The 24,031-nt window shown below is 37.8% G+C and overlaps 1 protein-coding gene across 1 annotated transcript in view; it reads right to left on the minus strand.

The window, feature by feature from the left end:
* Nucleotides 1–24,031, minus strand: part of GPR63 (G protein-coupled receptor 63) — a 51,282-nt gene that overhangs the window by 22,132 nt on the left and 5,119 nt on the right. The gene's annotated exons all lie outside the window — the stretch shown is intronic.

Raw genomic sequence — 24,031 nt, forward strand, 5'->3', positions numbered from 1 at the left:
GACCAGAGCCTGACGCGGGGCTCAAACTCACGGACCGCGAGATCGTGACCTGGCTGAAGTCGGACGCTTAACCGACTGCGCCACCCAGGCGCCCCTGTCCTCCCTTTTTAAATTCACCTACCAACTGTGGCCAGATGAATAATTGTTTTAAAAAAAATCACAATCCTAATCATTTAAACACCTGATGGATTCAACTACAGCAATAGTGGTCAACCTTTTTTTTTTTTTCTCCTCAACAAACCTGAGGAATCCAACATACTCATAATTGATAAGAATTCAGGAGCTAAGGGAGTACATTAGGATGGTCACTCAAAAACTGTTTATCAGAATTTGTAAAGGATGCTTGAGTAATTAAGACGAGCTTCCTTCCTCTCTGCTCTCCCAGATTATATTATATCCACTTGTTTTTCTTTTTTGTTGTTATTATTATTGTTTCTGACTAGTACCTCTTCTCCCATCATTTGATAAGGACAAGGTTCCTGAGCCATGGAGGTAGTCGTGTGACTACCAAGCACTTCATCTTCATGCAGTGACTGGTCTGAGAATGAGCCCATGACACCTGCTGGTCCCTCTACTTAAGAGGACTTCTACATTTCTATGTCAGGTCACTCTTACACACTCTAACACTTCCTTTAAGAAATCATTCTCTCCAGGAATTCTTCTCAAGGCTGCAACCTGGACTAGGCACTCCCTCTTTATATTCCAACTATATTCTATGCACACCTGTAGGTTAGCATTCTGTTTCAGTCACATTATCTCCCCAAGAGCAAGGAACCTGTTAGGAAGATTTATCAGGCTTTTAATTAAGGCCAGAGAGTGAGGGAAGACTGATTTTAAAAAGTAAATTGGGATTCCTTTGGAGGCAATACATTCTGTTATGGGGTGCCTGGGTGGCTCAGTCAGCTGGGCGTCTGACTTCAGCTCAGGTCATGATCTCACAGTTTGTGAGTTCAAGCCCCAAGTCGAGCTCTGTGCTGACAGCTAGGAGCCTGGAGCCTGCTTCGGATTCTGTGTCTCCCTCTCTCTGCCCCTCCCCCACTAATGCTCTGTGTGTGTCTCTCTCTCTCTCAAAAATGAATAAACATTAAAAAAATTTAATTAATTAAAAAAATACATTCTGTTACATATAACTACCAAGTAAAATACCCATCTCTATGAATCCCTTTAATAAAGTAACAGAACTGTCTTACACTTTTCAAGATTTAGAGATAATTTTATAGAGGGGAAAAAAAGGTACCAAAAAAGAACATTTCCTTTTCTTAATCATCTACTTTTACTTACCATTTCCATATATATCAAATGCTGACAACTCTTTAAGAATCTTTCAACTTAAATGACCAATATTTAGGGACCTAGTTAACTCAATAAGACATGACTCAGTCACTTTAAGTGTTATTTATGAAGACTTTAAAAACATAGAGAATTGCTTATAATGTAAAATCATAAAAATTACTTTCACAGCGTAATTATAACTCTGTTTTACACACACACACACACACACACACACACACACACACACACACACATACACGCTCAAGGGAAATAATCACCCAAATGCTGACAGTAATATGTAAACGGTGGTAGCAATGTGGGCCTTTTCTTTTCTTATTGCATTTTTAATGTGCTTTTATTATTTCTATGAGAAGTAAAAATAATTAAATTGAACCCCACAGAGTAACTTCAACGTATTGAAGAGAGCACAAAGCCATGCCTCAATGAAATTCTAATACAGTAAAACCTCAGCCTATAAGAATTATTCATTATAGCCAAGTAACCCAGCTCAACTGAGGTTAGTGAATGAACTTCACCATCTTTTCGACATACTTCAACAAGTACTATTCACTTTCCTAGCCTCTTTAGTTACACTGCCATGTTGTTAAAGATGCAGATCAGATGTGCAGGACACAGGGCTGAAGGACCCAGCTTTGTGGCTGCTCTGCTACTGTTCACCTTGAGAGCTCCCAGAAGACTGCAGAAAGACAAGTCCTGAATGGGTTGCTTTCCTTAGTGGGACAGATGGTGGTCCCTGGGAGTGAACTGTATGTGAAGCCCACACTGAGGGACACATTTCAAGGAGGCTCCCACCGTGTGCTTTTTCAGGCTAAAGCAGAGAAGAGCAGGTAGCTAGCTATTCCGCCCCAGCCTCCACCACCCCAGGGAGCTATTCCAACATCTGCTTTTGATTGCTCCTCTTGGTGGAAGCGTCTTCAGCCTCTACCCTCACCAGTGCTGCTACTTCCTTCAGCAGGCTGCTGATGGTCTGGGAAGGACTTCTCCAGAACACTGGCTATCTCTCCTCTTTCCTCCTTTTCCTGTGTCATCTTCTGTCTCCTATCATTTCACTCATACTGTTTGATTTGAATAAAAGGCTAAGCCTTTAGTATGAAGCCATTTGCTATCCTGTCCCTTCTATATGAAATAAGAAATGAAAAGCTGGCCAATCTGTAATATTACCTAGGAACTTGCTACTCAAAGGGCAGTGTGTGGACCAGCAGCACCTGCATCCCCTGTGGGCTTGTTAGGAATGCAGAACATCAGGCTCCAGATCTACTAAATGACAATCTGCATTTTAACAAGATCTTGAGATGGAAAAACAGAGAGTTAGTAAGGCCTCTCTGAGCATATTTTTATACAGTTTTGACTTTTGAACCATTTAAATATTTTATATATTAAAAAAAGTACTAAATTGGTGGGATAAGTATGTCAACTCTCAAAATTTAACACACACAAAAATAAATGAACCTGAACCTATATGCCAAATTGATAAGCACAGTGAAGAGTTTATCTTTTGAATATAGTACTCTATTGTATGCCCTTAGAACACCCTGTATTTTAAGGGGAAAAAAAAACACCTGCAAAGAAACTCTGGACTTTAATTAGCATAATTGTTGTTAGTAATGATAATGATATTTGGTAAAATTATTTTGTATATGTAACAAAGAATAAAGCATTTGGGGGCACCTGGGTGGCTCAGTCGGTTAAGTGGCCAACTCTTGATTTCAGCTCAGGTCATGATTTCACAGTTTCGTGGGTTCAAATCCCGTGTTGGGCTCTATGCTGTCAGTGAAGAGCCTGCTTGCGATTCTTTCTCTTTCTCTTTCTCTCCCTCTCTCTCTCCCCCCACCCCCACCCTTCCCCAGTTCGTTCAAGCTCGCACTTTCTCTAAACAGATAGATAGATAGATAGATAGATAGATAGATAGATAGATAGATAGACTTAAAAACTAAGTCATTTGTATATTTACAATATACAAATTATAAATTTATATATAGGTGCCCTCCCCACCTAGCTCTATCCACACTGAAGGCGTCTAGAAGCCACCATACTCCAGATACAATGAGCACATTCAAGTCTTAGTTTCCAAACACCACTGAACATCAAAAGAAACCAAAGCTCCTTAGAAAGGTGGCTGACCCCAGGTCCAAGATAGGAAAAGTATGAAACGAGGCTGAAGTGCCTCAGAGAAGTGTTCAAGACTAATGAGGACCTGACAACCTCACTTCCGTCTCTAAAAGCTTTGAGGATCTTTTCTTTACACTTAGTGTCCTTAAATTTCTTTTTTTTCAACGTTTATTTATTTTTGGGACAGAGAGAGACAGAGCATGAACGAGGGAGGGGCAGAGAGAGAGGGAGACCCAGAATCGGAAACAGGCTCCAGGCTCTGAGCCATCAGCCCAGAGCCTGACGCAGGGCTCGAACTCCCGGACCGCGAGATCATGACCTGGCTGAAGTCGGACGCTTAACCGACTGCGCCACCCAGGCGCCCCAGTGTCCTTAAATTTCTTAAGAATTAGTCTGAACTTGAAGTTATCTTCATCCATTCCAATGGGCCCTCAGAACTTGTCACTCTGAAGATTCAGATTATGCTTCTGAGCACAAAATAAGTTTCTATTATTAATTTGATCTTTTCAACTCTTCATTAACTCTATCATATCTTTTGGAATTCTATGTGGTCATTGGATCAACTTGACTAAGCCTATCTCTCTGCTCTTCTTCCAAGTTTCCAGCCTCTCTTCTTGTACTGCATTCTATGGGATTGCCTTATAGGTCTTTCAAATTTTCCATTGCACTGTTTTAATTTCAGCAAACAAATACCTGATTTTCAAGAGTTCTTCCTTATTCTTGAACTGTTCCCATTTTGCTGCATCCTGTTATTGTTCAGACGTCATCTTCTTGAAACGCCCCTCAAGTTTTCTTTTATGTATTCTCCTCTATTTCTTAATCACTGTTTCTCCCAGGAACATTTGTTCTGTTTATGTTACCACTCTTGTACTGCTGTTTCTTTTCATGTATCTAATGCATGTTTCTGAGTAAAGGACAGGGTAACTTTTTCCTCTATGACTGCTGTTGGGTTTCCTCTGTTTTTCTGTGGTCTCTCATAATAAAGCAGCTGGCAGAGACTGCTATATGTGGAGAGGCTGACTCCTCAAAAGACTGATTTCCTTTTAAGGTACGCAGGGTGTGGGCTTTCAAACACCAAGAAGACAAGGGCTTTGTTTGGGGCAAATGCACTGCCCTTATCAGCTCCAAATGTCCACCAGGCAGTTCCTTTGATTTCTTGAGAAAATAAGACTCTAGTTTTCAACTCAGGGGTAAAATGATGGGCTGCTCTATTCCACACAGTAGGGTTGCAGGTAGAGGAAAAACAGTACGAGTGTGGGGTACAGCCTAACTATTCATTCCACCTCCTCCATTCATTGTACTTAGCACCATCAATCTTTCTTTTAAAATACCTATTATGACCAATGGAAGTCTGCACAAAACAAAACGTGATGAACTTTTCAAAACTCCTCAGGGGTAAAAGTATTCTCAATATTCATGCTAAGAAATTACTGAACCCATCTGCTTTTATTCTTTTTCCTTTTAGAAATCTCTGTAAAATTTGAGATGGAGAGAAAAATCACTCTGCCATAAAAAAACATTTCATTTCTCATTTTATAGTACACATTCTTGAGTATCCCCTACAAGTTTGTTTTACCTTTAAGATGTCTTCTCTTCTTTGGCTTATCTCTGGGCAGTAGCTATGTTTTTTTTAATGTAAGTGTGAACATTAAGGCAAACATGTGAGCATCTGTATAAGTCTACCAGATACTCAATTTGTATTAAAACAAAGCCTTATGTGAAGATTGGCACTAGCTCAAATGTAGGATATAAAATAAAATTATTGTAAAAATTCAACGAAAAAAGACAACTCTGGTATTATTTATGCTAATTCAAAGTAAATAAAACATATTTTATGCACAATGACATCCAATGGTACTCAGAAAATAATCCAGACTTCTCTGACCTCCAACTTTCTACCTGAAATATAGATATATTTATAGATATGTATGCCAATTATTTATATATACATATGTGTGTGTGTGTGTGTGTGTGTGTGTGTGTGTGTGTGTGTATATATGTATTTTTTTCCAGCCAAAGGAGAAGATGTATGGTGTTCTGGAGTGCTACATGGAAGTACTTTCTGCCCGAGTCACATTCCTCTTCCCTTTGGTCTCCTTCCTGACAGTGGAGAACACGGCAGAAACCACTCTTGTGAGAACATTTCTCTGCAGGCTGTCAAGAGAGGAGCTAAAAGTAAATATCTCCACCACTCTGATATTCCTACTGATCAACAGCAGCCATGTGAATCCGTGCCAGCTTCAGAGTTGCCAAGTCTTATCCCGCTAAATTTGTCTGCGCCTGCTTCCCTTACTTGCAGGCCATCATTTATCACTCAGCAATGCTGTCGCTAGCCCCATCTCTAGTCCTATCACCTTTATTAACTAATTAATGTCGGCTTTGTTTACTTCTACATATCAAATACTTAACTAGTGCTTACATATCAGCAGAAACCCTTCCAGAGCTTCACAAATATGAAGTAATTAACAACTTCAGAAGATAGCATCCTAACCGTTCTCACTGACAGATGAGGAAGCTGAGCTACAAACCAGGCCACTTGCCCAAGGTCGCACAGCTATGAACAGCAGCGCTAGGATTAGCACCTAGGTAACCTGGCTCTAGACTGTGAATCACCATCCCATTAGGGAGGGGGGGGAGAAAGTCTTATTCTAGCATACGAGAAAAAATTTAAGATGTGCAATTACAGCTACCATTTCTTAAACACCCACCATGTACCAGACCTTCAATATATTATTGCTAATCCTGACAAACCACCTTCCCCATTGTGAAGAAAAGTAAACCAAGGCTCAGAGCTTGACATGCCTCTGATCACATAAACAGTGGGAAAGCTGAAATTGGAACCCAGGGCACCCCAGCTCCAAAGTTCCTGCTCTTTACAAAATGCTTTGCTGCCTCCCTCATCATCTGAGGAAAGAGAAAGAGACTTTTATTCCATTTAATACAGCAATCTGTAATGTTAAAAATGCCGTCCCTAGATTTGGCCTATGCTCCTGGTCGAACGCCTTGAGGATTTTATTTTTAGAGCAGCCTTTCCCAAAGGCTTCTATTTTTCTTCAGAACACCATTCCCTGAGGGCCAGACTCAGCATGAGAGCAGACACTATGTTTTATGCAGAGTTGATGAAATGACCAAAAAAAAAAAAAAAAAAGGTAGGGCAGTAACTAAAACAGGGACATTTCTGGGAGCAAAATCCTAACTTCCACAATTAAAAAAGCCAAAGTATCCCTGACATGGCAAGGAAAATTCCACTATCTCTCATCCTCAGACACTAGTTTCATAATGTGACTAAAAATTAAACTGTCTGATTTCTTCAAATCTAAACACTTGGTTAGAGTTGGATAAACTGTGAATGGAGAATGCTTTAGATTTTTAAAATTTTTTATGGGCATGCTTTGGAACTCTGCAGCCAGTCTAAAAATCACTTACCCTTAAATTCTTTCAAAATGCAACTGGTAAAGTTGCCATTCAGCGTTTATACGACACTTCCAGGAATGACACTAATTTAACTTCATGGGAGGAAGGTAAGACGTTTAATTCCTCTTTTATATTTGGGGAGGTTTATGAAGAGATACTTATCCCCAGGGACTGTGATATATCACAAAGGACAATCTGATCCTAAGTTAGTGATTTGGATGGATGTGACAAAAAAGTTAATGACTCGAAAATGGGATGCCTCACAATCTAGACTTGAGGCCATGCTCTTAGATGATACAGTACAAACCAGTAACTGAAGAGATTTTTCACAGTGATTAATCAGTGAACACAGCATGACATAGGGAACAATCTTCTAGAGCTCCTGGCTTCTATCTCTACATGACTGTTTAATACAATCTGCTTCATGTTAATATGGGCTGTACTGTGCACCAGATACCAAGAAAGAACACAAAAGGAGATACAACTGCTGCCTTCAAAAGTCTTGAAATATTATAAAGAATGGGAAGGACAATTATTAAGTCCATTAAGGCAATAACCCTTTATCTTCAGATGTATGAATTCTTGTTAATACCAACCATGTTATACAGTTCTTGAAAGTCAGTAAGAAGAGAGGAGCTGGGGGAAGGGATGGGTGAAATAGGTGAAGGGAATTAAAGAGTACATTTAACATCATGAGCACTGAGCAAGGTACAGAATTGCTGAATCACTATATTGTAAACCTAAAACTAATATAACACTGTATGTTAACTATACTGAAATTAAAATTAAAAACTTAATAAAATTTAAAAACTTTAAAAAAATAAATGAGAAATAATGGAGAGTAGTAAATAAATCATAAATATAAGATGCAAAAAAATCAAGCATCATTTCAGTGTTCAATCTCGCTAAAATTGAAATTAAAAGAAAATTACAATGTTATTTTTGCCTAACAAATTTTCAAAGGTTTAAAAAAGATGAAAATAAGTCTAGGAAACTGATAGTCCACCAGTTAATGCAACCTTACAGTATTTCAGCAGGCTATATCAACATTCTTAAAAATATCCCCAGGGACTTCCTTTCCTGGAAAAGACAGACAAGCTTGTGGTAGACCAATGCTCTCACCAAGAACAACTGAAAAAGCTGGATAATTTTTCTTTAAACCTCTTTGGGGGTGCCTGGGTGACTCAGTCGACTGAGCATCTGACTCCTGATTTCGGCTCAGGTCATGATTCCAGAGCATCGGGCTCTGTGATGAGCGTGGAGCCTGCTTAAGATTCATTCTCCATCTCTCTCTCTCTCTCTCTCTCTCTCTCTCTCTCTCTCTCTCTCTCCCCCTCTGCTCCTCTCCCTCCTCTGGCGCTCTCTCTGTCTCCCTCTAATATAAAAAATAAAATAAGTAACTAAAAACTTCTTTGAAGGCATCTAAGAGTTACCAAAGCAAGGAGAACTTGAGAGGTCAAGATCTCAGAGAGAAGGAAGCACAGAGAAACGTGAGGTAGCTCTGCATTTGATGATACTTTTCCTCTGAGGTCTGAGCCGGTTCTAAAATGCCAGCTCAGAGGCTTTCTCAAAGCAGTTGAGAGGCAAAAATCCTGAAAAGTGGCAGCTGAAAGACTTAAAAGCAGCTGAGAAGCTTAAAGTTGAGTAATAGAGGCAGCTGGGAGGCTGAGAAGCTGAGCAGAGCATGGTCTGTACTAGCGTCCCGCAGCTGGAAGCTGGTGTTCAGGGCTCATGGGAGGGTGGTGGAATGACTTCCAAAGGACTTCATTCTCAGACGAGGCATGGACAGGAAATTGAAGGGCTCTCCTAACAACCAAACACCAACCTAATTGGCTCAAGTTTGGGTTTCTTAATTAAGTTTCCAAATGAAGTTTATTTTTTAAGACACAAATGGAACATCAAAAGCACTAGCTATGAAGAAAAGATTGATAAATTGACCAAAACGGATCGTTATGGAAATGAAAAGGCAGGTCAAAAGGAAAAAGACATTTGCAATCACATAACTGACAAAGGACTCATACCCTGAATATATATACATATTTTTAATGCTGATGAATTTTTATGAAAAACACAAACACATCCAGGTGAGAAATGAGCATAAGAACTAAATAAAAACTTCACAAAGTAAGATACCCAAATAGCCACACACACAACAAAACAGGTGCAGTCCCTCATTATTCACCAGGGAAATGCAAACAAACAAAACACAACAAAGGCAAATCTAACAGAATGGCTAAAATTAAAAAGATAGAAAACAATGACTACTGGTCACGAGGAGGTGCAAATGGAACTCTCATTCATTGCTGTTGGGAGTGGAAATTGGTAACCGTCTGTGGAAAACTGGTACCATTTATGGTAAATTTGCAGTTATGCCTGCTCTATAACCCAGCAATCCCACTCCTGAGTATACACTGAACAGAAATGTTCACATTTCTGTACTACAAGTCAAGTACAAGTATATTCCTAATGGCACTATTTGAAATAGCCAAATATTAGAACAGACATGTCCATCAATTGTAGCACTGATTAAAAAAAAAAAAGTAGCACTGACAAATGTGGTATATTCATATAATGAAATACTGTACAACCATGAAAATGAACAAGCTACTGCAACATACCACATGGATGAATCTCACAAATAAAATACTGAGCAAAAGACATGGACACAAAAATGTATATACAGTATTACTCCATTTACATAAAATTCAAAAACAGGCAAAATGAATCTTTGGTGTTGGTATTACTGCTTACCTTTGGGGAAGAGTACAATTAATGACTGGGAAGGAGCTTCTAGGAGGTTCTGGGGTTCCTAGGATGATGGACCATCTGTGGTGGTTATACACATGTATTCACTTTTTCAAATTTCACTGAGCTATTTCACCCTTGATTTGTACACCTTCCTGCTTATATGTAATATTTTTTAACTTTATTAAAAATAAATGTATTACAAGTTTGTAGAAATTTTACTTCTCAGGATCCATTCTTAATTTTTTTTTAACATTTATTCATTATTCAGAGACAGAGAGAGACACAGTGTGAGCAGGGGAGGGGCAGAGAGAGAGGCAGACACAGAATCTGAAGCAGGCTCCAGGTTCCGAACTGTCAGCACAGAGCCCGACGCGGGGCTCGAATCCACAAACCGCGACATTATGACCTGAGCCAAAGTCGGACACTCAACCGACTGAGCCACCCAGGCACCCCTCTCAGGATCCATTCTTAAGAAATATTTTTAAATACCCTTTAAAAGTTCAAGTAATTAAAGTATATATAAAATCTTCCAGACCTTGGGTTAGGCAAAGAATTCATAAATATGACACCAAAACAGCAAAACTCAAAAATTTTGCACTTCAGATAACATAATTAAGAAAACAAAAAGCCAAGAAACAGACTGAAAGTATATGCAAAACTCCTATCAAATAGAAGACCTGTACCCAGAATGTGCAAAGAACCCTCATAACTTAATAATATTCAAATCCATTTGAGAAAGGAACAAAAGAGATGAATAGACAAATCAACAAAGTAGATATACAAATACCTAATAAGTGTGTGAAAAGATGTTCAACATCACTGTCATTAGGGAAATATATATTAAAAATGCACTGAGGGGCACGTGGGTGGCTCAGTTGATTGAGCATTCAACTTCGGCTTAGGTCATGATCTCATGGTTTGTGAGTTCGAGCCGCGTCAGGCTCTGTGCTGACAGCTCAGAGCCTGGAGCCTGCTTTGGATTCTGTGTCTCCCTCTCTCTCTGTCCCTCCCCTGCTCATGCTCTGTCTCTCTCTGTCTCAAAAATAAATAAAACATTAAAAAAAATTTTTTTAAATGCACTGAGGGGGCACCTGGGTGACTCAGTTGTTTAAGCTTCTGACTTCGGCTCAGAGCATGATCTCGTGGTTCCTGTATTCAAGCCCCCATTGGGCTCTGTGCTGATAGCTCAAAGTCTGGAGCCTGTTTCAGATTCTGTGTCTCCCTCTCTCTCTGCCCCTCCCCTGCTCACACTCTGTCTCTCAAAAATAAATAAATATCAAAAAAAAACCTCACTGAAATATTTCACATCCACTAGAATGACTATAATAAATGACAGACAATAACAAATGTTGGTAAGGATATGGAGAAATAGGAACCCTCATATACTGCTGGTAGGAATGTAAAATGGTGGAACCATTTTGGTAAACAATTTGGTAGTTTCTCAAGTAGTCCAACATAAAACTCCCATACAACTCAGCAATTCCATTCCTAGGTATCAACCCAAGAGAAAGGAAATGTGTGTTCAGACACAGACTTGCATGTGAACATTCACAGTGGCATTATTCTTAATAGCACAAAGCTGGAAACAGCCTAAATGTCCATCAGCTGAAGAATGGATAGGCAAAATGTATATATCCCTACAATGGAATACTGTTCAGCAATGAATAGGAATAAAGTACAGATACTGCTATGTTGTTAAGGATGAGCCTCAAAATATACTAAGGTAAGCAAAAGAAATCAGTCACAAGAAACCACATAATACATAATTTCAATCATATGAATTATTCAGAAGAGTCAATTATTTGTATAGAGAAAGAAAGTAGATTAGCAGTTGCCTGGGATTAAGGATGGGAGGGGAGATTAACTATAAATGAGTGTGAGGGATCTTATCTGGGGCTAGAAAATGTTCAAAAATCAATTATGGTGATGGTTGTACCACTTGGCAAAATTACTGAACACCACTGAGCTATGCATTTGAAATGGCTGAATTTTATGAAATGTTAAATATATCTCAATAAAGCTGCTGGGATGCCGGGGTGGCTCAGTCGGTTAGGTGTCCGACTTCAGCACAGGTCATGATCTCATGTTTCGTGAGTTTGAGCCCCGCATCAGGCTTGTGCTGACAGCTTGGAGCCTGGAGCCTGCTTCAGATTCTGTGTCTCCCCCTTTCTCTCTCTCTCTCTCTCTCTTTCTCTCTCTCTCTCTCTCTCTCTCTCTCTCTCTCTCAAAAATAAGCAAACATTTAACAAAAAATAAAACTGTTAAAAAATTTCATGTACATGATAGCAAGAAAATAAAGCCAACCTATTCAGATTAAGGAAACAGTTTGAGCTAATTATGTGCTTTATATCATAGAATGCTATACAGCCATTAAAACTATTTCTGGGGGCGCCTGGGTGGCGCAGTCGGTTAAGTGTCCGACTTCAGCCAGGTCACAATCTTGCGGTCGGTGAGTTCGAGCCCCGCGTCGGGCTCTGGGCTGATGGCTCGGAGCCTGGAGCCTGTTTCCGATTCTGTGTCTCCCTCTCTCTCTGCCCCTCCCCCGTTCATGCTCTGTCTCTCTCTGTCCCAAAAATAAATAAAACACGTTGAAAAAACTATTTCTGAAGAATATTTAATGACATAAGAAAATATTATGCAAACATGTTGAGTGAAGGAAACAGACAAAGCTGTTTATACAGTATGCTCTTGCTATGTTTTTTTTTTTTTTAATTCTTAAAAGGGACTGGAAGGAAACACATCAAAATATCAGTACATGTTTCTGACCAGTAAGTTTCTTAGCAATACTTTTTCTTTGTATTTTCTGTATTTTTATGTATTTTCCAAATCGTGCCAAATGAGATTTCCTATATTCAAGAAAAAATTCTGCTTAAACAACATTTTCACATAACAGTTATTTTCAATGATCATAAGATCTTTCTTTTTTAAAAAAAACTCTATTCCATAGGAAAGACATTACGGAAGCAAAATAAGCATCCTTCTATCTCATGATGCCTACTGGCCATAGCTAAAACATAATACAATATTTGAAAATTTAGAAACTGGTGACCAGAGGAATTAATCAAGTGTACCATCCTATTCCATTATTATGCAAGAAATGTACTCCCATTGATCCTTGAAGGGTATAACAGACTTATGAGAACAGAATTTGTTATCCCCAAAACCATAAATTTTAAATATGATCATTTATCTAGTCACTACTTTTTAAAGTACCCCATATTTCCTCCAATTATTTACCTACTAAAAAAATTAAAAAATTAAAGAACACACACACACACAAGCAAAAAAACAAAAAACCAGTGCCTACTTTTTCATATTAATTTCTATATCACCATTCTGGTTCCCAGAAACATTCCCTGGGAATCAATGCAATTTAAAGCAAAAAAAAAAAAAAAAAAAAAAAAAGCCAAAAACAACAACAAATAAACAAACCCTGCCTATTTTTATTTTCATGCGAACTCAAGAGTTTTTAATTTTTTTTAACATTTATTCATTTTTGAGAGACACAATATGTGTAGGGGAGTGGCAGAGAGAGAGGGAGACACAGAATCCAAAACAGGCTCCAGGCTCTGAGCTGTCAACATAGAACCTGACATGGGACTCGAACTCACGGACCCCGAGATCATGACCTAAGCTGAAGTCGGGATGCTTAACTGACTGAGCCACCCAGGCACCTCAAGAGTTTTTTCTTTTAATCCCACTTTAGCATCATCTGACTTTCTGGGTACAACTCAGCTATACTCCACTCTTTGAACCTGTTCTCTTAAAATACTGTTTTAACGTTTATTTATTTTTGAGAGAGACAGACAGACCATGAGCAGGGAAGGGGCAGAGACAGAGGGAGACACAGAATCCAAAGCAGGCTCCAGGCTCTAAGCTGTCACCACAGAGGCACCCAGGTGCCGCTAAACCTGTTCTCTTAAGTAACGCTCTACGCATCCTATCTGCATGAGAATTAGAATTAATTTTTCATTAATAGACACAAAGTTAGCACGATGAGAGTTTGTTTCCAAAGCCTTCAAATAAATTTATCTAATCAAAACTGATGTTTTCTACTATCGTACTGGTATTTCTTCTCCACTGCCACTTACTGCAAATGATTTGGCTTGTCCTTTGGAAGGAATAAAAAGTCAGGGCCACCATAAGTGTCCAACTGAGCAACTTCCATACTCTTCCTCCAAATGCCCACCATGTTCACCTTAGCAGCGAACCTGGGTTCACTTATAGTACTTGGTTGCTATTTACAAACTGTGTGTCACAGGGCAGATTACCTCATCTCTTGGTTCCTCAGAAAATGGAGATCACGATAATACACCTTAGTTCACGAAGCTGTTGTGTTACATTGAGACAGAAAATGTAAAGTACTGATGCATTATCAGTGCTCAATAAATATGAGCTAGCAGTTCAATTCAGGCCAGAAAAGAAAACCATGTCCTCTACAACGCCAGCACTGCAGTGACATTTGGGATGCTACTCCATTACCCTTGCAAATGACTGTTTTCTCTTTCTCACCCCAAACTGAACTTAAATCTGTTTCTCACTTCAAGATTCTGCACTATGATTTTGACATACCTCTGTTTCTCTCCCTCTGACCTTCTCCACTCCAGCATCTGCCCCCTTTATTCAGAATGGTGACTTTTAATAGTCTTTTTTCAGAACAAAAGAGATACAGCTTCTCTTGTTCTTTCGTTGCTTCAAACATGATGGAAGTCTATATATTCCTTCCTAGACCTTTCAGAAACAGTCCACTACAACCATGCCCATTTTATTCCCCCATCTCTAAGCGCAACTGAAGTATAGCCTATTTCTTTTTCGTAACAACATGATTTGTGACTGTGACTATGACTGCCCCTGAGAGCTCTAGCCAAATCAGTTCAACACAAATGTCTAGGGCATCAACCATGTGCCAGGTCCTGTGCTAGATTCATATGACATGCTACCTGTCTACTAAAAATAAGTGGGGACAAATATGCTTAGGTCGTAGTCTCTTTCTTCCTACACATCTGGACAATGTCACTGCCTAAGATGGTTCAAACATGATCTCTTGATATAATACAGTTTATGAGACTCCCTACCCCACCACTTTACTACCTCACCTCACCTCACCTGCAACAACTAAACATATGTTCTCTTACGGTATCATAGAAATTTCACAGAATGTAGAATCAGAAGACCTTAATGATATCACAAGAGATCTCAAATAATCTCTTGATTATATAGGTATAGTGGTCAACTGTATCTTTTCTTTTTTTAAAGAAGGCTGCTCAAATCGCTGGCCCCTTGATCCTGTCATATGGAAATTAATTAATTACCATAGCAAATTCCAATAATGAACATACAGGAAAATATGCAATTACTAAGCTAGAAGATAACACAGGAGTAACAGCACCAAATTAAAGATCATTCTGTTGTTAGTATGCCATTTCAAAATAAGATTGCTGTAGAGCAGTGTTGACTCATCCTCAGAAATAATGGCAAATCTGTTTGACCTTGATTCACTGCCATGATCAAAATAATTCTGGTTAACTTGGGAAGATTCTGAAAAATCTAAAGGTCATACTTAAAATACTTAGAGTCAAAAATCTATGAAGACTTTAATTTTAGTATTCAAAGGAGCCACCAGACAAAGACGAACAAAATGTCAATAGAGTCATTCCATGCCAACTGAAATTACCTTCACTTGCATATTTTGCCCTGATGCGCAGTCTTCCACCATGCTACCCATGCATTTTAAACATCTTATTTTTAAGTAATCTCTACACCCAACGCAGGGCTCAAACCCACAACCCCAAAATCAAGAGTTGTATATTCCACCGACAGCCAGCCAGGTAGCCCACTACCCATGTATTTTATATAAATCTTTGACATATAATTTTCAATTTGACTTATAAATTTCTTTAAATCAATTTCCTTCTTTCCTTTAACAAATAATTATTAAGCACCTGCTCTAAACCAGCTTCTAAGCATAGCATACAATGGAGAACAAAACAGATCTCCTGATCTTACTTAACACAAGTCTTAGTGTGGTGACTCATTGTGATGGACAGGGACACAGGGTGCCTGCTTTAAATGTTATTTCTAGGTGTGTCTGTGATGGTGTTTCTGGATAATATTAGCATCTGAATTGGTAAAGAGACTACTCTCCCCAGTGTGGTTGAGCATTATCCAATCTATGCAAAGCCTAAACAAAACAAAAAGGCAGAGGAAGGGGGATGTTGCACTCTGCCTGACTGTGCTGAAACACCAACCTGCTTTCTACCCTCAACTGATACTTATATCACTGGCCCTAACTTCCCTGGGTCTCCAAGCTTGCAGATGGCAGATCATAGGACATCTCCGCCAATAGAATCATATGAGCCAATTCCTCATAATAAATCACATGTATTTCCTACTGTCTGTTTCCCTGGAGAACCCTGACTTATACCAAGCACACACAAACATAAAATAAACAACCAAAGGATTCTGTGTGCTGTGAAGGAAAACTCAGGACTCTCAAAGAGAAGAAAACAGAGAAAACATCATTTCTCATCTATATGCATAGACTTGCCATAGTCTCTAAATCTCACGCTCTGTGTTAGTATGCTACTATCCACAATAATGAGCCCAAAAGTACTAGGCTAAAGACCAGTATAATTTGGTTTTAAAGTTATAGTTTATGTTGTATTCAGTTTTATTTTTGGTGGGTGAGGTGGGAGAAAATAGGTCATAGACAGTTAAAAATTAAAATAAAATAAAATAAAATACAAATAAAATACAAATAAATAAATGAAGACTAAAAGTGGGAATCTTTCATTGCAAGAATAAATAAAACTTTATGAAATGCACATGGTCCTAAAAAAAAGTTTTCTAAAAACAAATTTTTGACAAATAATTTTTAATTCATAAAAATGGTTCTTGAAACCTAAGTGAAGGATTCCACTAAATGTTACCCTAAAGCAGAATGCATGCATAAAAATAATTATCTCCTCTAACCTAACCTTATTTCCATTTCTGTTATTTCTAAATTTAAATTTTCAATCAGGTTTGCTGTACTTCCAACAATGGGAAAGGATCATTCTAAGTAAAAAGTGTTTCACAACTGGCATTCTAAATTCAAAGTACTGCATATCACCTCCCAACCCCACCCTGCTCTCCCCTCCTACACCACAAATCATGCCTCAGCAAACAAATCTTTTAAAGAAAATCTGCAATATTCATTTTGAACCTTTAGAAATTAAAGAAAAACAAAATCAAGGTGATAAAATAGCTGCATTCTAAACACCAAAGAACAATTCTTCATCATGCACCACAAAATCACAGGGAGAAAGGATTTGGGTTGAGGTTGTGGTGTTTGTTCATTAGTGGGCTACCCACTGACTTTACCAGTGATGCTGCTAGTGATGCTCTAGTACTCTGCTCAAAGATCAAAGCATCAGTAAAAGCCTTACAAGTTTACAAAGTGCCCATGCAACTGACATACGGCTGGTAAGACCAAGTGCCCATAGTGACTTCACTAGCCAAATGTCAACCGCACACGCAATAGTCGAAATTGCAATTCCTAGATTGCCTCTTACACAAAAAAAAGGGAGGATGGAGAGCACTAAATGTTGTTGTACAAACGTCATTGCTTATACTTACGTGGGGTTTTTCCAATTGTATTATAGTTTATTCACACCCACTTCTCATTTGATTTCCCCTATAGCAGATACAGCGTTATAAAGGAGTGATGCCAGAAAGTGGTGTGTGTGTGCGTGTGTGTGTGTGATCTATATTCAATAAGGGCAAGAACCACTGCACCAAAAGGGCCCAAATGTAGTTTGCCTAATGGTTGATTAAACAAATGTAAAAATTCTTCTTATATGCAGAATACATATTATGCTGGAATTGAGTAGAATGCGCAGAATTTAACATAGATTCTAGAAGGGACAGCATTCAGTGAAATGATCAATCCAAGTCTCAAGTTTATATTAGATAAACAGAAAACTCCCCTTCGACAGGGCCACACACTAAATGGATGCTTTATGTAATGTGGGTTTTCATATGCGTGTTCTGTCTATTCATTACAAAAAATTACCAGAAAGATCTTTTCCTGGAATTTTATTACAATTTAGAATCTAGATATGAACAAAGACCTTAGCAGAATAAGATTCTAATATTCAAGCTTCAGAAATCATTTCCATACTGGTGCCTTGCTATGCAAGATGAGGAAAATTAATAGGATAAAAAATGGACTTTAAAACTCAAAATGCAAAAGAAAAATTATTTCATAAAAAGAGCAGAGAAAATAGTAAAAGCTAAGTTTATGACATGGGTAATTAGCACCTGATGAATGGAATAATTATCCAAAGGTACTCAAGTTAATTACTTAGGCCTTTTTTTTTGGCTTCATTTTATCACTGTATCTAAGTTTTTATAGCTAATCCACAGTAACTGAGCATGGAGAAATAAATTTGACGTTCTTAAACTCCTTCTATTTTAACTGTCATCACAACCAAGGCTGTACCCACGCATCTAACCTACGTAGGGTTAAAGGGAAAAAAATGAGTATGTTATAACAAAAGAGAAAACTATACACTTCTTAAAATATTTACCAAGATGTAACCATTTGAAATAATCATAGAATAATTACTCCTTTTCAGAAGTGAGCCCCCCAGAAGAACCCTGCCGCTTGCCATCTTTCACTTGCTGCTTTTGAGAGCATAAATAAGGGCAACGCAGACCATGGGTAGCTTTTAAACTTTCCCTACTACCATTTTAAAGGCAGAAATCTGAAGCAACAGAAAGCTAAATGTGACTGGCAGTGTTTTTCAAGTTCAAAGATGTAACCAGGTGTAACCAAATAATTGAAAAAATAAGATGCCTGCACTAACTCCCTAAAGAACAAAACCAAGACTAAATACTAAGGGAAGGTAAACGAGATGAAGTTTATGGCTTAGGAAGAGAAAGTGCTAATACCAATATTTCAAATTTATCAGCAGAGGAAAATAAACTATAAAATTGGAGTTAAAACGGGAAAAAATAAGAGGCTTGCCATCATATGCTGACATATTAGTGTCTGCTTTTTCTTTTCAAAAGCAAACACCCTATAGTTAGTAGCTAAGGTTTGCATATTAATCTGAAAAACAAAGATATCCTATTTTGGACATGTCTACAATCTCAGAAACAAAGCAGTTTCTTCAGTACAGTCAGATTTAAATTGAATTTTGAGTTGGGATTATAGCATTATAATATTTGTCAGAAAACCCCAACAGCAACCAAGCTTCAAAGGGCTACATTTGCTGTATGTCTGAAATGAATAAAAAATTCCTCCATGCCAAAAGGGCAAAGAAAAAGAAAACTGTAGGTCTTGAGTCTGGTGCTAGATGGATGATTTCCCCAAAGGATTTGTAACTACCAATTAGTACTGAGATTTCTTTTTTAATTAAAAAATAAATAAAATAAAACCTTCAAGGAGAAATCGGATTTAAAATGTGTCCAGGTCAAGAGAGTGACCAAGCTAGTCGCAGAAGCAAAATACATTTCCCCTCTGGAGGAACCCACCTTCAACCCCAGCCTGATACAAGTACCACAGATAAAATTCCAAAGAAAATGAGCAGCCCATAGTCAAAAATCATAACCTTAAAATGATAAAAGCAACATTAGTGATTAAGAAGCTGGGAGTGGGGGTTGGGGGGCAGACAGAAACCGACCCACCAAATGACTTCAGTTATAGATGTTATCAGAATATAAAATAAAAAAATTGTTGATATTATGAGTAGGAGATAAGCAAATATGAAAAAGAATCAAATAAGGTTCTAGAAATACAAATACAATAACCAATATTAAAAACAAAATCAGCAAAGTGAAATATTAGACACAGCTGAAATGAATTAGTAAACTGCAAATAGAAACATTAGTTTTCCCAAATGTAATCAAGACATTAAAGGGGTAAGAAACAAGGAAGATAATACAGAAGGCCTAACAAGCATGCAGTTAAGGTTCCAAAAGGAGATCTTTAAATTAATAGAGAGGAAATATTCAAAAGATAAGAAACAGAACTTTTCAGAGTTCCTAAAGATGCTAGTTCCCAAATGTAATCTGTCTAATGCCAAGCAGATTTTTAATTCATATCCAGAAATATCAGACTGAAAATTCAGAAACAAGAGAGAGCAAGTAGGAGAATATCTCTAAGAAGAAAGAGAATACCTGAGTATCTTTAAAAGATCTTAGATGGTACTAGAGGGGAAGACAGATTTCCCTACAAAGGAAAAAAATTCACTTGACTGCTTAATTCTCAATCCCAACAGTACAATTCTGAAGACAATGAAAGTATATTTCTTGATGCACACAAAGAAAATAACTGCCAAATTCAAATTCAATACCACGGAGTCTTTCCAGAACCAAGGTAGAATAAAAGGATTATCACACAAAAATCTGTCTCTTTCTTCTGTCACACACACACCCTCAATAAAGGAAAAGAAAAGCATATACTTCAGGCAGAAAAAAAGTGATCCCACATAGAAGGTCTAAAATCCAGGAAGGAATGGTAAGGACAGATACAAATACATGGTTTAACACCTTTATGTTAACAACAATTAACATTTAACTTAAAAGAGAAAAAAAATAGGCTAGAACTAAAATACTCATCAGCAAAAACACTTAAGTTGGAAATGAGTATCATTAAGAGTTAAAAAATTCTAAGGAATTTGCATGTTTTTAAAAGAAGAATGAGGGCCCCTGGGTGGCTCAGTCAGTTAAATGTCTGACTCTTGATCCTGGTTCAGGTCATGATGTCACGTTCACATGAGTTCAAGGCTCACATCAGGCTCTGCACTATCAGTGTGGAGCCTGCTTGGGATTCTCTCTCTCTCCCTCCCTGTCTCTCTCTCTCTCTCTCTCTCTCTCTCTCTGCCCCTCCCCCCACCCACATTCTCTCCCCCACTCACACTCTTGCTTTCTAAAAATAAATAATAGGGGCACCTGGGTGGCGCAGTCGGTTAAGCGTCCGACTTCAGCCAGGTCACGATCTCGCGCTCCATGAGTTTGAGCCCGGCATCGGGCTCTGGGCTGCTGGCTCAGAGCCTGGAGCCTGCTTCCCATTCTGTGTCTCCCTCTCTCTCTCTGCCCCTCCCCCGTTCATGCTCTGTCTCTCTCTCTCTGTCTCAAAAATAAATAAAAAACGTTGAAAAAAAAATTAAAAAAAAAAATTTTAAAAATTTAAAAAAATAAAAATAAATAATAAACTTTAGAAAAAAGAAAACAGAAGAAAAGGAGAATGTATTAGTCTGCTAGGACTAACATAAAATACCACAGACTGGTGGTTTAAACAACAGAAATTTACTTTCTAATAGTTCTAGAACCTAAAAGTCCAAGATCAAGGTGATTATCAGTGTTGGTTTCTGGTGAGACCTCTCATCCTGGCTTACAGACAACCACCTTCTCACTTTCTCTTCACATGACCCTTCCACTGCGCATGTGCAGAAGGAAGAGAAAGATCTCTGGTGTCTCTTCCTCTTTTTTATATGAACACCAGTCTTAATTAGATTAGGGCCATACCCAATGTCCTCATTTAACCTTGTCTCCTTATAGGCCCAGTCTCCAAATAAAATCACATTGGGGGTTAAAGCTTCAGCATATGAATTCGGGGGGGACACAATTCAGTCCACAACTTTAGACAAGATATTAACTTTAGACAAGATTAATACAAGTATGCATAGAACTGTCTGGGTATCTACTAAAAAAGTAGATACTGACTATGTAGTAATCTCCTAACCCTCAAAATAAAAAGAATAGTAAAAAAAGTGGAAAATCAATCTATCTAAAAGAAAGCAACAAAGGAGAGTAGAAAGACACAGAAAAAGAACAGAAAATACATAAAAATATGAGAATAAATGAACCAGAATATACCAGTCTTTATTCTAAATATAAAAAGACTAAACTCTGAAGCAAAGATCCAGCTATATGCTATTTACAAAAGACACATCTAAAAACATTAGCTATGTCAAGTTGATCATAGAGAACCCTATATCATTTTATTAATATCAAAGAAAAAATATTAAGTCAAATAGAACTATTAGAGATTTTTTTAATGTTTAGTATTTTGAAAGAGAGAGAGAGATAGAGAGTGAGTGGGGGAGGGGCAGAGAGAGAGGGAGAAAGAGAATCCCAAGCAGGCTCCACACTGTCAGCACAGAGCCTGACACAGGGCTGGAACTCATGAACCATGAAATCATGACCTGAGCTGAAATCATGAGCTGGAGGCTTAATCAACTGAGCCACCCAGGCATCCCAGCACTATTAGAGACTTAGAAGGTCATTACATATAATAAAAAGTTTAATTTACCATGACAATATTTAGAAGTCTGATTATAAAGCATCTAACATCAAACCTCAGAATGTATAAGCAAAGGTAAATAATCAAGATGAAATTGACAAATCCATTATTATAATTTCTCAGTAAGTGAATGATCAAGGAGACAAAACTGTCAATAAGTATAAATATTTAAACAACACAGTCGAAACTTTCATCTTATGGATACCCATGGACCCACATGCAACACTGCACCCAGAAACTGGAGAATACACATTATTTTCAAGTTACACGTGGAACATTTATTTAAAAACAGAACATTTGTGCTAGCCCATGAAGCTTACATCAAAAAGCATCAAAGAACTACTATGATAGAAACCACATGCTCTGACCACATCACAAGTAGAGTAGAAATCAGCAGCAACAACAAAGTATATTTAGAAGCTAGAAATCACAGCAAACGGCACTGTATGATAGCAAAAACACTACACAAAAATTTATTTTTAAAAATTTTTTTAATGTTTATTTATTTTTGAGAGAGGGAAAGAGACAGAGCATGAGTGGGGAGGGGCAGAGAGAAAGGGAGACACAGAATCCAAAGCAGCCTCCAGGATCAAGCTGTCAGCACAGAGCCTGACACGGGGCTGGAAGTCACCAGATGTGAGATCATGATCTGAGTCAAGTCGGATGCCTAACCAACTGAGCCACCCAGGCGCCCCCATAAAAATTTCTGATAAGCAGCTAATGTAGTGATTCAAGGAAAATTAACTATCCTCTAATAAGGCAAGATTCACAGTTAATGAGCTAAGTACCCAACCTAAGAAATTAGAATAGCAGAATAAACCTGAGAACACAGAAGAAAGACAATAAAAGCAAAAATGAAAGAGAAAACAAACATATGATAGAGATGACCAGCAAAGCCAAAAGCTGGTTCTTTGAACAGATTAAGAGAAATTATATATCTCAGGACTAAAGGAGACTGAGAGAGAAATTAGCAAATCAGCAGTTTTTTTAAAAAAATGGGACATATCACAGATGCAGCGATAATTAAACAGATAAAAGAATATCAGGGAAACCTTATGCTAATACTTTACACTTCTGAAAACCTAGTTATAATGACAAATGTCCCTTAAAGTAGAATGGATAAATTGCAGAATTCGTACAAAACACTAAACAAAAATGTAAACAAATGATAGCTATGAACATTGATAAATCTCAAAAACGTAACAGCAAACAAATAAGCAAGCATAAAAGTATAGATAATTAATATAATTCCTTCTACGAAAAGTCCAAAAATAACCAACACTAAAGAATATGCTGCTTTAGAGATAAAGCAAGCATTGACTTTAGGTGGAGAATGAGGAAACAGAGGGATTCTAGGTATATCATACTTTTTAATTCTGGTAGTAGGTCCATGGGTATTCAATTTTTTTAACTTATAAATATCCTTTATGCATTTTTATATGTACAATGTACTTCACAATAAATGTTCTTTTAAAAAATTACATAGTAAAATCAGTTTCAATAGCATATTCTGAACTTGACCATGTAAACAGTGAACATTCACATGGTCTCATGAAAACAATTTACCTATTCAATCTTTACCCACCTGTGACATTCCATGCCAAACAAAGATATGGTTCTTATCCTCTGAGATATTACAGAGGGGAATAATATTCACCTAAACAAAAAATTCATCCTGAAGTGCATACCAAGGGAACAGAGAACCTCAGAGAAACGAGGAAAGCAAATTATTTCAGCAAAGAAAACAATGCCTGAAAAAATAACTGGCCCAGAAAATATGTTTGATACATATGGGTTTACTTTCTCTTTCCTTTAACATCCAGGACCAAATCCTAAAAATGAAAAATATACATGAAAATGCAAACGTGATTCTGCCTTCGTTAGGGTCATGTCTGATGGCTAACTGTCACTACGGTCATAAAAACAACGTTGAGAATTTCTCTACATTTAACCATCAGTCTACACATGACCTTTACCTGGGTTGTACCCATTTTAGTATCTCATTTTTTCCCTAGAAGTGACTATGTTTCTGTGATGGCCAGAGTGATATTTATCTGGTTTCAAAAGGTAATTTCTGGTTAAGATGAGGTTTCAGGGGCACCTGGGTGGCTCAGTCAGTTAAGCATCTGATTTTGGCTCAGGTCATGATCTCACCATTCACGAGTTTGAGCCCCG

This window comes from Felis catus, chromosome B2 (assembly GCF_018350175.1).
Source record: "Felis catus isolate Fca126 chromosome B2, F.catus_Fca126_mat1.0, whole genome shotgun sequence".
NCBI lineage: Eukaryota > Metazoa > Chordata > Mammalia > Carnivora > Felidae > Felis > Felis catus.